The sequence below is a fragment of the Gobius niger genome, assembly GCF_951799975.1.
Source record: "Gobius niger genome assembly, chromosome: 1".
Classification (NCBI taxonomy): Eukaryota; Metazoa; Chordata; class Actinopteri; order Gobiiformes; family Gobiidae; genus Gobius; species Gobius niger.
The window spans coordinates 36,942,846-36,958,927 of record NC_136852.1 but is presented as its reverse complement, the minus strand read 5'-3'; the positions used below and the strand labels follow the sequence as shown (position 1 = coordinate 36,958,927).

Here is a 16,082-nt window from a genome sequence, read left to right as displayed (position 1 = left end):
CGTGTTGCCTATGATCATGCTGTGGACAGACGTAGAGGAGACGTTGTTAGTCAGGCCACAGCTCGTTTACTTCTCAATTCAATATTTACATACATGAAGACATACAATTATTGACAGTTGACAAAATAAATACATAGCCATCTCAAAAATATGTCTCTCACGCACACACACACATACTCCTTCACTTTACAACTCCATGTGACTGCGGTAGTGTATAAAAAACTCCACTAAATGTCCAACAGTTCATCTCCCTTCAACGCCTTGCTCCGTCTCATCTCTCCCACATGCACGCACGCGCACATACATACACACGCGCAGCGCGGCAACATGAAAAGAAAGCAACTGGCGACAACGGACTTCATCACTCTGAAACTAAACTTGAATTTGGATACTATTTAACGAATTAGACATGAAAATGTTTTACAAAGGACTCTAGCACAAAACACTGCTTGGATCATTGACAGTTTGCTTCGCAATACATTCATTCTACAACGACATTTTTAACTAACGTTTTTTTGTTTAACCGTTGAACAACGTTCGCAACGTAAAATACATCTTCTAATTAAACCAAATTATCTTGCACTTTCACAATTCGTTCAGATCATACATTCAACACTTCGAATTGGATTAAAACGATTTTGGACCAAGATTGAGCTACAAAAGTAACTTTTTACCGTACCTGTGGACAGACGTAGAGGAGGTCAGGCCACAGCTCGTGTACTTCTGAAGCTGTGCCTGCGCGAGCCTCTCTAGTCCCCACAGTAGCGCTACAGCACCATCTACTGGTAAGATGTATAACTCAAAACTTACCTTATATTCACTAAAGACGACGTGCGTAGGCGAAGCGATGAAAGAAAATGACCGTCTTTGAGAAGAGGAAATCGTTTAGGTTGGGTGATATTTCATCCAATCAGAGTGCTGTTGACTGGTTTAACTCAGCCCAAGTATAACGGTTGCTATATGTGACGTCACGTCACATAACGGTTGCTATATGTGACGTCACGTCACATATAGCAGACCGGCAAGTAAATACGAAAAAATAACATTTAAAAAAATCTTATAAACAACAAGCAATATTTTTGAAACTCACCGTAGAGTTACTAAACCTATTTATTTACGGAATTAGAACTGTGACGACACTACTTAACATATTGCATTTCCAAATAATTATAAATAAATAAATACCTATATTAGTAGAACATATCACATACTGAAATAAATGATTAGTAACACATTTTTAATCATAGTTAAAAAAAAAAAATAGAAAAAATAAAACGTGTCCTTTTCCTGCACCTGTGTTAGACGTCCCCATGACATCCAAAAAAGTCACATATGTTGACGTTCAAATGTTGAACTGCATATTGACGTCCAAATTTAGTCATAATTAGACGTCCAAATTGTGGACATAATATACACGTCATTTAGACGTTCAGAATTGGTCTTGGACCGACGGACGCAATATAGACATGATTTGCACGTCCATACGACGTCTAATGTTTAGTGGGTTTACTCGTTTAGCTCTTTGACAGAGCGCACGGCCTCAAACACACAGCGCATATGACGAACAGTAACTTTTCCCCCTTTTCACGCATTTTCTTTAACTAATGAAATAACACGTGGCAAAAAATTGCTGGATTAAAAAAATAAAAAGTTTATTATGGCAATGTTTGCAGCTTTTACAGGCTACATCAGATCCCCAAAGTCAATCAAAAACTCCATTCAAAGGAATTTGTCATTATTTTTATGATAATGAGGATAATTAGCAACTTCTAGCTATGACAGTGCAATACGGTTTAAACAGGTACATTTGTCGGAGCTTTCTAACAATCTCAGTGACTTCAGCTTGGGGGATGGGCGAGCCCCCCTCCGAGTCCCCAGCCTCTGCTCCCTCATCAGAAGACATGGTGGGATGGAGGAGACCCTCGAAGTACTCCTTCCACCGCCTGACAACAGTGTTAGTGAAGCACTGCTTCCCCTTCCTGAGGCACCGGATGGTTTGCCAGAATCTCTTCGAGGCCGAGAGTCTGTTGAGTGCTAATAACCTTAATACTTAATAAGGCGCTGCACTCTGAATTCAATAATGACAAGCGTATTATTTTGGTTGCTTTATTAATCAACGCGGACCACAAACGTGCCACTCCTTGAGGCTCAACTTGAATCCTCACATCCGGCTCATACGTAATCACGTATAGACGTAACCTGATATCAATACATGACAGACTCTAAACTCTATCTAAAAAAATTCTAGCAGCTTAAAAAAAACAACACTACGCTGGCATTTATCTGCGAATCATCTGAGAATGGGCAGCCCCTTAGAACTATACTATATATATATATATATATATATATATAAAGTAATCAAATACATTCTTACTATGTTTATTATTAGGTAGTATTGGTATTAATAGTCACTTAAAATTGGTTATGCTTTCCAATTTTCCAAATCTGCTCAATGATTAAATATGCCCCTTTGATCACAATACTTAAGAAATACAAAACTAAATGCACGTGCCCCCAAAAATCCAAAGCAGCGCACTGTCACATTAAGTTTCACTTTGACTGTATGCACAGGGCAGCCTTTAGGCTTGTATTTGGACTGAACTTTGTCTTTTACCGTGATTGGACAATGCACACATGGAGAAGAATGATAAGACCAATAATTTATGTTGATATACTGTTTTCATTTTTTGGGATTATGAAATCATGGAGCGTCTGCAGCCTTCACTTTAGCAGTAAGACACACGAGCTCTGTTATAAAATATGGACTAAAACTTGAAGTCAATGACTAAAACTTGTGAGATTTGAGCATCGCGTACATTGTGGCATTTGTTACACACCTATTACTCACTGTGTTCAGAAATGCCAGTTGAGATTTATCTTTAGGTTCCCAGATCCCTACCCTAATGAAACAAGTGAGCCGGGCCAGCCAGTGCGTCGCTCACGCGGGGTGTGTAGAGCAGTTGACTTAGCAGGTGCAGTTGCTGAGCCCGGTAAGCGATGGAAAAAAATCCAGATGTCCTTGGGCCCTTCTGACCATTGACCAGCTGAAGCTTCACAGAACATACGCACATTATGTAGGAACAGAAATGCACAGAGAAAGGACATAATTTCATTTTTATTTGTTAGAAACTGAGGAGAACTGTTGTTGCTTCATTGGTTCTTGTCCGTACAGACGTCGACACAAACATCTGCTTCATCAGATCTGAAAGAAAACAACATGAATAAACTAGTGTTATAGGATACTGTACATATCACAACAGTCTGAAGGCGAGATGCTGCACGAGTAGGAGTAGGAGTAGCTCAGGCACGTGCACAGATAGAGCCCAGGTGGTGCTCAAGCACCTGCCCCTTTTATTTGTCCTGTGCCCTTTAAGTGCCCTTCTCAAGACCATTTTTTTTTTCCTCCCCAATATTAAGTATTATTTCTTTTATTATTTAGATATTTGCCCTACTAAGCCAACATGTGCTGAAAATACAGTTTTAATGTTCAGCAACTTCATTTCGGGCTTCATTCCTCCTCTGCCTCTCGAGCCGCGACTCCTGATCAATAAAGGGCAGCTGTGGTGTCCCCGTGTTTCCCCCGTTTGAGAAGATGGTACAGCCCATCTCTGTGAGACGCGGGAGTAAAGTAAACTGAGTACATCCGAGAACTTTATGAACGAGCCAGCGCGACATGACGGGATTATTAAGGGGAAAGGAAACGAGAGGGCCGACGGGGCGAGGACGTCAGCGCCCGCGCCGTGCGCGTCGAGGCTGTCCAGATAAAGTCAGCCGCAAGAAGTCACTCACTTCAGCGGTTCTGTTTTGTTGCACTATAAAATGTTCTGAAAATGAGCTGTATTATTCAGACTAAGTCGGTGCTAAGTGTAGACCAGGGTCAGAGCAGCGTGAGCTGAGCTGAGGAGACAGAAGGGAGAGGAGGAGAAAGAAGGGAGAGGAGGAGAGAGAAGGGAGAGGAGGAGAGACAAGGGAGAGGAGGAGAGAGAAGGGAGAGAAGGGAGAGAAGGAAAGAGAAGGGAGAGAGAAGGGAGAGAAGGAGAGAGAAGGGAGAGAGAAGGGAGAGGAGAGAGAAGGGAGAGAGAAGGGAGAGGAGGAGAGAGAAGGGAGAGAAGGAGAGAGAAGGGAGAGGAGGAGAGAGAAGGGAGAGGAGGAGAGAGAAGGGAGAGAAGGAGAGAGAAGGGAGAGGAGGAGAGAGAAGGGAGAGAAGGAGAGAGAAGGGAGAGGAGGAGAGAAGGGAGAGGAGGAGACAGAAGGGAGAGGAGGAGAGAAGGGAGAGGAGGAGACAGAAGGGAGAGGAGGAGAGAGAAGGGAGAGGAGGATGAGGAGGAGAATAAAGGGAGAGGAGGAGAGAGAATGGAAAGGAGGTGCCTGGGTTCTGGACACTGTGCATCTGTGGGAGGAGCACAGGAACATGAACAGCCCAAGATTATTGTTATATAAGATATTTTTGACATGGACAAAGCAATGATATTGACAAACCAGATGATTTAAGTGTAGGCTATAGCACCTTTGCATAATTTATTTGTATTTGTGCTAATCTTAAGTGCAGAGCCTTGTGATAGTCTTACATCGTCCTCTAGGTCTATCTAGTTTATTATTAGGTCCACATAATTGGACATTTTTTGTTGCTGTGTTAATCAAAGGTCTGTTAGTGTCAGTAGTTACAGAAAAAAAAATCACTTCTTTTTTTTGCGGCGTGGGGGGGGGGTTGCCCTTTTGTCTTGGTTGAGCACCTGCCCCTCAAAATGTCTGTGCATGCCACTGGAGATGCTGTTACAACAGTGGAATGAAAACCTCATGTGGAGGAAATAGCCCTAAACTTTTGTATGGTCTGCTTGTATATTCTTTGGACTTTGGTGGCTGGCGTGTTCCACAAGGGAAATGACCATATTTGGCTGAGTTGTGGCAGGGATCCCATGCTTCACGTCGATACCTAACATGTCAGTGTTTGTCAATGGATACCAGACGGAGGAGTGATTTCAAACCAAAACGCCATCAGATAAACATCATAAAAGGAGTGGTTGGGTTGTTTTTTTCTGACTTTAAACCATAGACTGTATATTAATGGACAGCTTCTGCTCACTCCTCCCCGTTTACCATAATGACTACGGTCGAGGGGGAATCATGGCGGATTTACAGACTCCCCCTCCCCAGCTCTGACGAAGCATGTTCCTAAAAAGGGCATAAGGGCGGGATCTTCACTGTATTCTCGGCCCTTGCGTGACGTGTAGCTCGCGCTGCTCCAATGCTAACAGTCCGACCCTCATTAGTACGAGATTTCAAAAATTCTTCTTACGAAAACCAGCCTGGTTTCTTTAATTGTGCCTAAAACCCAGCGTTATCTCAGGAGGAAGATCTAGCTGTTGATAGTTACAGCAAACAGCAATGGCGGCCTCTAGTGTCGTGGGCATAAAGCAGAGCAGCCAGCGGCCATTGCTTTAGACAAAGATGTCAAGGAGAAAACGAGACAAAATATAAATTCATCGCAGCATCTCGCCATAAAGCCTTTAAGAACATGTGATGTTTTTCTGTGGTTCCAGACGAGACTTACTGTGTCAATGCTTCCATCAATTGTTCAGACTGTGAAAGAGACGAACAACATTATTTATTTACAGCTTGCTCTTCATGGTAACTATAGTTTTGATCGCCAATGTCTCTCCCCGCTCTGCATCCAGGACTGTCCTGTCCATTTAAGGGCCAGAAAATCCTTAATTATCATTTATCTCATGACATCGATGGATTTTCTTCTTTTTACTGTAAACTAATTGAATTCTAATAAAGTTTAAAACATTCAAACATTTTTGTCCCAAAACACACTTGAAATTTCGAACCAAGTGAATGTGCTTGTAGTTTACAATTTATTTAATAGAAAATAATCTCTAAAAATCCCCTTATTCTGTCTGTTTTACTGGAATCGTTAAAGTTGTCTTCAAAATCAATAAACGGCTCAGTTTGTAGCATTTACAAAACAACAAATGTCTTTAACATTTGTCTACAATGCTTCTCAAACACTGTACTTCTCTCAGTAACAGAAAGTTGAGCTGTCAGTTGTTTTACTCACAGTCTGGACGCTCTGTTTCATTGGATTCTTCCTCCTCCTCATCATCATCTGGCAACATGGGGAAAATAACAGGATTCAGGACAACAGGAGACTGTGTGAACTTTAGCTCCTCCACATTTGGACAGAAGCTTCTCAGTCAGAGCTGCAGGACGTGGAACTCTCTGCCATGAACTTTTCCTAAATGTATTTATGTAAATAACTCATTGTATTTGGACTGTTGATTCAGGCAATCCTCCCACTAATGCTTCGTTTGACTGTATAAATGTTTGCACAACCAAACCCTCATGTCCTGGGACAGCTTTAGTCCCACTGTATTGGGCTCCATCTCACAGGGAGTCAGTAGAAACGTGAAAGTTTCCCAAAGCCTTAACTGTCTGGGGCGCTTCTTCTTAACTGAAGAACGTTTTAATCCCTTAACTCCCACCTTAACCAAGCACATTTTCTCTAGGTCAATTTCACCCAAATCTAAAAATCTACAAGCTTTTGACTGGAGGTTACAGCCTATTGGCCAGAGCAACGCCTCATTTGAAAGCTAAGACCTGCAAAACTGATCTTAGCTTGTGTAAAGTAACTGTGATCAAGCCACAAAAATATGACCTAAACATGTAAAAAAAAAAAAGCAACAAAAACATGATGAAAACACAACCAAAAAGGATGAAAATGTGACAATCATAAAGAGGACAAAGCTTCGATTAGTTTTGTGTGAGAGGTTTTACACCGAGAAGCTTTTAGATTTGGGTAAAGCCAGAGAGTAAAGCCAGGGGTGAGAGGTTTAAAAACAGTGATGGGCCGAGAAACAAAAAGCAACACACACACACAGATACAAAATGATAATGTAAGATCGGTCACTGTCACTGTGTCAATGTGTATCATACTGTGTCACACGCCAAAGAGTATATTAATGTTCCTCTTATATTATATATTATGATTATTATATTATTCCTCTGATATTTGATCTTCTCATAATCCATACTGCACTACAACTTATTACTATTACCACTTTATTATCAGCTGGTTAAAGAGGCTCATTCATTACAATAGGCTACACTTTATTTTACACTACCTTGATATATTGTACCTAACTACATGTAGTACATTGTATCTGCTTTGTAACAATCTGTAATAACTCGCACTTTAGAAGTACATAATATAGTAAGAGATGAGACCCTTAGAAGCACTATACCTGATTTTTTTTTTTAGTAATGGAATGGTGTTTGTTTTTTCCTTCAGTATATTATACATTCAAACATTTGTGGGAAAAACACTGTGCCTCTAATCATAAAACCTTTGGAACAATCTCATGAAGGCTAGTTTTCTTTAGCATTTCTATGACATTAATGACAGTGACCCTGCAAGTTGTGAAACGTGGCTATAAACTTGTCCCTGTGAAGAATTGGGATGCTACAAACATGCTAGGAATGAGTTCGGACCACGACTAACATTTACATTATGTATCTAAGCTGGAAACCTGACCAGTATTGAGAGTGACCAAAGCAGAGATTGCTCTAACAATAAAGCCCTCCCCTTTTTTCGGTTGACTGATGTAGTGCACTTTTCACCACCAGATGGCGTCGACTGTGTGACACAATGATGGCAGAAAACTTACCTACACAGTCTACACAAGGACTGAACCCGGCCTGCTGCCAGATCTGGGCCTTATGTGAATGTTTGACTTCACTCTGAGTGTTAACACTGTCAGCTCTCAGGACTCTGTCATTTCAGTCCAACTCACCGATGGGCTTCCCCTTTTTGAAAACCTTTGGAGGCTCATTCTTGAAACCTGTGAAGTTAAAACAGAAAAGAATTACGATCTTCAACTCAAATAAAGAAGTGAAAACGAAAGGGAAGTGTGGAGTAAATGTGTCACGCTCAGAAGTGGGTCAAGTGGATTAACTTAGGGAAAATATGAAATGTTTTTGAACAACCTCTTAACCCCCACCTGAACCGAGCACATTTTCTCCCAAATCTGAAAGCTTCTTGATAAGGGCGTCAAAATAGTGACGAAAACGTGAATGAAAACACGATTAAAAAAAGTCACCAAAAAATGATAAAAACAGGGGAAAAAATGAAAAAAAAAAGTCAAAAAAGTGACACAAATGTACCGGAAAAGACAGCGACAAAAATTGACCAAAAAAACCTATGAAAACGCATTTTTAAAAAAGCATTAAAAAAATGTGGCATAAATGTGGCATAAACGCGGCTACAACGCGACAAAAAAGTTGTAGGTCTTAGCTTTCAAATGAGGCGTTACTCTGGCCTGTAGTCTGTGAACTCCAGTCGAGAAGCTTTCAGATTTGGGTAAGGCTGAACTGGAGAGAATGCACTGGGTTAAGGCTGATATCAGTTGTAATTTTCCACTTGCAGACACAGGTGTTACTCACAGGTCGACAGCATGATGCTTTCTCCTCAAGATGTCTGGTAGAAAAAAAAAACAGGCCTAAACAAAACAAAACAAAACAAAACAAAACACAGAAACATAAAGCAGTGAGCACAGAAAACAAAAGTAACAAGAAATGTTTACTACAGTAACAGTGACATAACTTAACTAGTAAAGATCGAATAATAAACCTCTTACCCCCCGCCTTAACCAAGCGCATTTCCTTCAGTTCAGCTTTACCCAAATCTAAAAGCTTCTCGACTGGAGAGCAACAGTGTAACATCTAATAAGAAAGAAAGTTGACTGTAATCTTTTTTTAATGCGTTGTTTGGTCGTCACTTTTTTGTTGTGTTACTATACGTTTGTTAAGTGTGACGTCACGACTTCCACTTCCGGGTCCTAGCATACCGGCTAATATGCGAGAAAAATACATAAAAAACTCTCAAAAACAACCATCAATATTTCTGAAACTCAACGGAGAGTTACTGAACCTACTTATTCATCAGACGCATGAGCCAAAAATGCCGCACCTACTGCTAAAAAAGTCATATTTACTAAAGTTGGTACTCCCGGGGTTAGCATAGCTGCTGCGCTGTTAGCATTTATCTCTGCTAAGACGGATGTAGAGAGTTTTGGTAAATATGACTTTTATAGCAGTAGGTGCAGCATTTTTGACTAATGGGCCGGATAAATACGTATGTTCAGTAACTCTCTGTGGAGTTTCACAAATATTGATTGTAGTATTGAAGAGTTTTTTGTAGTTTCTCGCACATCTGCAAACCTGAAAGTAGAGCTGTGACGTCACCACTTAACAAACGTATAGCTTTTCTGGCACGGTTTTTGTCGCTCCTTTGTTGCTGGTTTGTTGAGTTTTTTAGTCACTTTTTTGTGGCTTTTTTATTGCTTTTTTGTCGCATTTTTGTCACGCCTTTCGTCGCTCTTTTGTCAATTTATAGTTGTGTTTTTGTCACTTTTTTATTTTGTTATTGTTGCTTTTACAGCATGTTATTGTCACTTTTTTTTTTTTACACTTTTTCAAGAAGTTTTTAGATTTGGGTAAAGCCAAACTGCGGAAAGTGTGCTCAGTTCAGGTGGGGGTTAAGAGGCTAAGTAAAAGAAGAAAAAAAAAAGTACTGCTGAATATACTGCTGTTTTAATACTCATAATACTGTACGACTTACTATTCATAACAGGGTTTACTTAACCTCTTAACTCCCACCTGAACCAATCACATTTTCTCCAGTTTGGCATTACCCAAATCTAAAAGCTTCTTGGGGAAAAAAGCATCAAAATGGAGACGAAAAATTAAAAGAAAATGAGGATGTTAATGCAACAAAAATGTTTAAAAAGTGACAAAAATAGCCACAAAAAAGCAACCAAAGAGCAACAAAAAAAGCGATAAAAAGTGACAACAAAGTGACAAAAGAGCAGCAAGAAAGTGACAAAAAGTGATGAAAGTGTTGCAAAAAAGAGACAAAAATGTGTAAATAAATTGAACCAAAAAAGCGATAAAAAGAGCCAAAAAACCCAACAAAAAAATGTCAAAAGAGCAGCAAGAAATTGACAGAAGTGCAACAAAAAAGTAAACAGGAAGCTCAATGCTAAAGAATGTGGTCAGTTTTAGCCAAATGTGCAGCTGAATATGTTTTTTTGTGATCTTATAAAATTGTCGTGCAATGTCATAATTTTATAATACATTTAAAGCCAGGTTGTTTCCCATGTAATGTTTTTAATGACATTAAAGGCCTTGATTTTAGCAACGATACATTGAATGACTTTGAATGCCCCGTGTAACAGTAAAAGTATTGTTACTAACATAAAGCTATTCAGAGCTTTCAAAAAACACTCCCTGAAAATAGATACAATTTCAAATTCATTTAACCTCTTAACTCCCACCAGCACATTTTCTCCTGTTCGACTTTACCTAAATCTAAAAGCTTCTTGAGAAAAGCATAAAAAAGACACATAGATGAGGATGAAAAACAGGCGGCAAAATAGAGACAGAAAAGTGCTGAAGAAGCAATGAAAAAAAGGAACAAAAAAGTGATGACAACGCGGTGACAATGTGAGGAAAAATCTTAGATCCGTTTTGTAGGTCTTAGCTTTCAAATGAGGCGTCACTCTGGCACATACAGATGCTCGTCAATTAGAATGTAATGAGTCTATATCATACACAGTCTCTTCAAGGTTGTGCCTACAGGGAGCAGACCGCGGAATCTACGGGTCAGGTCCAGTCGACTGAAGAACAGCTTCATACTCAGGGCCATTGGGAAGCTGAACTCCCTGCCCTCCCTCCCCCCGCTCCACCATCAAGGATGAGAGAAACATCATTTTAAAGCATTCACATGGTTTGACAAATACAATAAACAATCTTAAATATCAGTTTCACATTTTAAGTTGAATTACAGAAATAATGTCTTGATATTCTAATTATATGACGAGCACCTGTAGGCAGTACGCGCTTAGATTTGGGTAAAGCCAAACTGGACAAAATGATCTCGGTTCAGGCGGGGGTTAAGAGGTTAACATGAAATTCATCAAACGTCCATGTGTCCCTTGGAAGTACTAAAGTTTGACTGCAGTAGTAGGAGTACTGCTACTTCAAAAAAGAATCAGGCTAAAGTGGAAGTAAAAAGTCATGCGAGACAAAACTACGTCACGAAGTACAGTTACTTCAGTGTAACTGTTACCTCCCTCTGGATACTAATATTAGCAAAACAATGACTTTTTACTGCGTGAGTAACACGTTACAGAGAAAGTTATGGTTTGATAGTGAAGACGTATTATCCAGTTTAAAGGTCCGCCATGTTTTCTGCTTTTTTCTGCATAACATTATTATTATTTCTATTTTAGCTTCATTTTACGAAAGTGTCACGGCTCGTAGCTCTTTCCAAACCCCCCTCGTTGCGTTTCGACCGTATTTCCACCTTTCATTGTCAAAGACAGTCCGTTTTTATAAAGTCACAGCGCGTTTTACTCACCGACGGTCCGCTCTTCAGCTGCGCCACAGAGTTCTGCACAAATCAAAAGTGAAACTGCCTTTGTTTAGTGACGGCGTCACGTGACGTCACCGCGCTGACCCGTGCTAGCAAAGGCTAATGCTTTTTTTAATTATTATTATTATTATTATTATTATTAAATAGTAATATTGGAGTTACATACACTTATGCCAGGGGTTAAAAAAAAAATCATAATAATATATATAAAAACAAAACTGAGACATCGTTTACCAGCAGCACTTGACCAAGTTTAACCTCTTAACCCCCGCCTCAACCGAGTACATTTTCTCCTGTTGGACAAAATGTGCTTTCACATTTTTAGAAAAAGCATGAAAACACGACAAAAAAGAGCGACAAGAACGTGCTGGAAAAGCAACAATAACACAGTAAAAAAAAAAAGCGACAATGTGACTAAAGAGGGATGAAAAAGCAACACAAATGCCACAAAAAAGTGCAAAAAAAAGGGGACAAAAATATGATCAAAAAAAGTGACAAGTGGCGAAAACACAACAAACATGTGACAAAAACTCTGCGTTAAAGCAACAAAACATTTAGATGGCTTTTATAAGTCTTAGCTTTCAATCCAAATAAGGCTGTATACTGGGCTAAAGGCTTTAAGCTCTAGTCGAGGAGTTTTTAGATTTGGGTAAAACTGAACTGGAGAAACGTGCTCCGTTAAGGCGGGGGGAAAGAGGTTTAAAGCATTAAGAGTGTGTATTGCTTTGGGGTTTGAAGAGGAATGTATAGATTCTTTATATTGTATTATAAGGGGACTTTTTTTTTTTTTACCAGAAAACGTACATTTATGAATATGACATTTTGCATAAATAATAAAACATGAATCAGGTAGAATTCTTTTCGTTTAGAGCTACAAGGATGATAAAAAACAAAAAGCACATGAGAGATGTAAGAGAAAAGTTAGTTAGGATATTAGTTTGTGTATAGAGAAGTCTTTCCACAAAGCTACAGTGAAGGGGCTTTTCAAAAAGGAGCAGCTTGTGTAGAGATGATTTTGGGGAGTATGTGGAGAAGTTTAAAACACACATCCCGACACCAGAATCTATTTGATAATAAACTTAGCCTGAATACACTTCCTCCACAGGTTTGTGTGGGAATCTGCGACTGTCAAGGGCTGTTTTCTCCAACTTCTTGTGCTGTGAGTATTACAGAAAACTAGTCCCAGATACATGGACAAGGGCTCCCTCTACTGTCCAAACCTTGTAAAAGCTGAACAACAATGAAGCCAAAGTAAATATCTTCATTTAATGACATCATGACTTGTTTTATCTGATGTGAACGTGCCACATTACAGAAGGTGCAACCATTTTAATCTGTTATTTCTTCGGGTTTTTCTTCCATTCGCTGATCTGAAAAACAGTGAACAACTGATTTGAGTTAAAACAGGAACAGGGGCAGATGGACTTGAGGAGCAGGGTTCATTTTGACAACATACTTTTCTCAGCCTTTTGACGATACATGCAAACAATTCCTTCAAAATGTGAAGTGGAAATTCCTTGGGTCGACTTTGCATTCATATTCTTTGTATTGGAACAGATCTAATCGTATTCTCTGCTCCATTTGAGTCTTAGCTTTAGCCTCAGGGTGTACTTTGGATCTGATGTTAGTCAGCAAATATGTTACTTTGAGGTGATGAAATCAACACTGCAGAGGAGAAGGGAGTGAAGGCAGTTTTTACTTAGAGCATTGAAGGTTGGTCCCTTTTTTCAAACTGAAGCACAAACAAAGAGAGACTGTTTCAAGTAACAGGTTACAGAAAGAGGAGTTTAGAGGAATGATGTAAAAGTAGGCTACAGGTAAGGTCATATCTGCCCCGACTACTTCCATTAATCCTACTACTACTACTACTGCTACTACTACTACTACTGCTGCTACTGATGCTGCTGTTGCTGACTAACAATCATGTTAATCCCAAACTACAAGGGGGGCAGGGGCTGGTTGTCACTTTTTTTCTTCTAGAGTTCACTCAACACAATGTCACACTTATATCAAATGAAAGCTTAGACCATGGATAGGCAACGTCAGGCCCGGGGGCCAAAACCGGCCCTCCATCAGAGAACCTCTGACCCTGAAGATGGTGTTGTGGAATATTATTATACAAATCAGAGATGAAATGCGTGTTAAAGAACTCTAGAAATGTGAAAAATACTGTCAATTCTTTTGAAATCTTGCCAGAACATCCATATAGGCCATATATGATGATGATGTGATGCTTTAGGGTCCGACGATTGATCTTTTGACAATGAAAAAAATAGAGCCTCCACCAAGGAAACTGTCTTTTTTGTATCTTATTGCATGAAACAGTAATTAACCATGGGGGCGACAGTGGCGCAGATGGTAGAGCGGGTCGTCTCATGATCGGAAGGTCGGGGGTTCGAATCCCACCTCCTGAAAGTGCACAGTGTTGTTGTGTCCTTGGGCAAGACACTTCACCCACATTGCCCCAGTGTCTGCGTTCATTGGTGTATGAATGGGAGTATGAATGAATGAGTGGATCCTTACTGTAAAGCGCTTTGAGTGCCTAATGTAGGTGGAAAAGCGCTACATAAGTTGAGACCATTTACCATTTTACCATTAATGACTGGTGTATCAACTGAAAATGGCATCTTTTAATACCTCAAAATTAAAGCACACGTGTGACCAGTGGACTTCTGCATGCACACGTGTGACCAGTGGACCTCTGCATGCACACGTGTGACTGGTGGACTTCTGCATGCACACGTGTGACCAGTGGACTTCTGCATGGTGTTGTTTGTGCAGTTTGTGGTGCATTAAGAGGCCACGGGAGACAGTGGACACTTTTGAAGACGGTCTCTGTTTAATCTGGGAGACTTCAATAAAAACCTGATGCCGCAAACCAGATCCAGCCCAAACTCAAGGGGAGGAGATAGTGTTAGCTTAACTGTCCCCTCATCTTCACATGATTCAGTTTAGCTCAGCTCGATATTACGTAAATACAAGTGAAATATGTTTACAGACACAGGTGTGAACCAGGGACCCTTGCTTTGAAAACAGCAGTGAGTGGGCTGGACCCATGTCAAAGAGATTGCACAAGAGAGACACCTGCTGGCTGTTAATGAGAGGTACATCTGACTGGAATGGAATGGGGGCCGGGGCTCCCTGGCTGTACAACTGAGCACGGGTTGTCGACTTGTGGTTGTGTGTAAGGTGCCGGCCGATGAAGTCCACACGCATGTGCAGACACTCTCAACATCTCCACTATAGCAGCTCCTAGACTCCAAACTTTACTGTCTCGGACTCAAGATTTGGAAGTGCTTTTCTGAGATCATTTTCAATATCTAATTCCTGCCTGCCTGAGGGGTATGTGCGCCTGTTGATTTTGGACTACAGCTCGGCCTTTAACACAATGGTCCCACAGAGGCTAACTCCGGCAGCTGGGACTAAACCCTGCCCTCTGCTCCGTCTCCTCTGTTTAGGTGAAATGTACATTTTTACTGATTTTTCATGAATTTATTTAAAACTAAACAAGATTCAAGACCCTTCTGAGACCTCTTCCAGTCTAATATATCATCAAAAGAAAAAAAACAATTTTAAATATTCCCTGTTCTACTATTTTGAATATTAACTCTCTGACCGCCCTGATGAGAAGTTCTCTTATTGAGCTTCTCGCCCTAACTGAAACATGGCTTCAGCAGGATGTTTGGCTTAATGAATCTACCCGTCCATGTTCTGGCTGCGAGAACCACAGGCTAATCTTGTTCTAAATCCCCAAAACAACCTAAAGTTTAATTTGTTTGAAAGTCTGTAAGCTGTCTCTTACCTGTCCCAAATGGAGAAATCAAAAAGCTTTACTACTTATTATTTTTCAACCTCCTGGCCCCTATCTGACTTCTTAACAGAGTTTTCGGAGTTTTTAGCCAGTATGGTGTTGGATTGGAACAAAATAGTAGGTGATTTTAACATCCCTACTGGCTGGGGTTGGCTTTACACAAAATGTGAATAAACCTGCTCACTGTCATAAACACACCTTTGATCTGGTTTTAACATATGGGATTGACATGAGTGACCTAAACATTCTCCCTCAGAACCCTGTGCTTTCTGACCATTTTCTAAGTACAGCGCTGCATGACCTGCTATACTTTGAACAAAGCTCTTGTTTTCATTGAAATAGGAGGGACTGTGTTAAAGGAAGCGTCATAGCTCCTCCTAGCTGCACCCACACATGACGCACGTGGTTCATGTACTTAAAACGTAATCAAAAATAAAACAATGACAGTTTAATAATATCACCAATGAGAGAAATCATTTTCAGGGTGGCCTTTACAAAATCCAAATGTGTTCCTGTCCATTCCTGCTATCCCACACAATTATTCAATAAAATGAAATATGAAATATGGCCTCTGATTCATTCAAAATAAAACATAAACAAGACGAAAAAAGAAAACATGTTAAAGTTTAAGGAATGTTTATTTGTGGTTCAACTCATTAAAGTATGTCATTAAAATAGACGATCAATAAATAGACTATACACAGATCATTACAACACAATGAGCTGTTACTGCCACCGGAGGCTGTAAACCTGCTGATTCAAAAGTCCCATGTTACATTCAAATTGATCAGTTTCACGTAATGGCCTCTCCCGCTCATTGCTTTTCGAACCCCTGCT

General features: G+C 40.1%; 1 long non-coding RNA gene across 2 annotated transcripts; it reads right to left on the bottom strand.

Moving 5' to 3' along the window:
• Positions 1 to 3,100: 3,100 nt before the first annotated feature.
• LOC306970329 lies at positions 3,101 to 11,456 on the bottom strand. 2 transcript variants are annotated; one of them, XR_013793389.1, is made up of 6 exons: positions 11,416 to 11,456; positions 8,443 to 8,498; positions 7,794 to 7,841; positions 6,062 to 6,109; positions 5,552 to 5,580; positions 3,101 to 3,202 (listed from the first exon to the last, which is right to left on the bottom strand). It is a non-coding gene; the product is annotated as an uncharacterized lncRNA (long non-coding RNA). The 2 variants fall into 2 exon arrangements; XR_013793390.1 differs by having other exon boundaries at positions 11,420 to 11,455.
• Between the last annotated feature and the right edge of the window lie 4,626 nt (positions 11,457 to 16,082).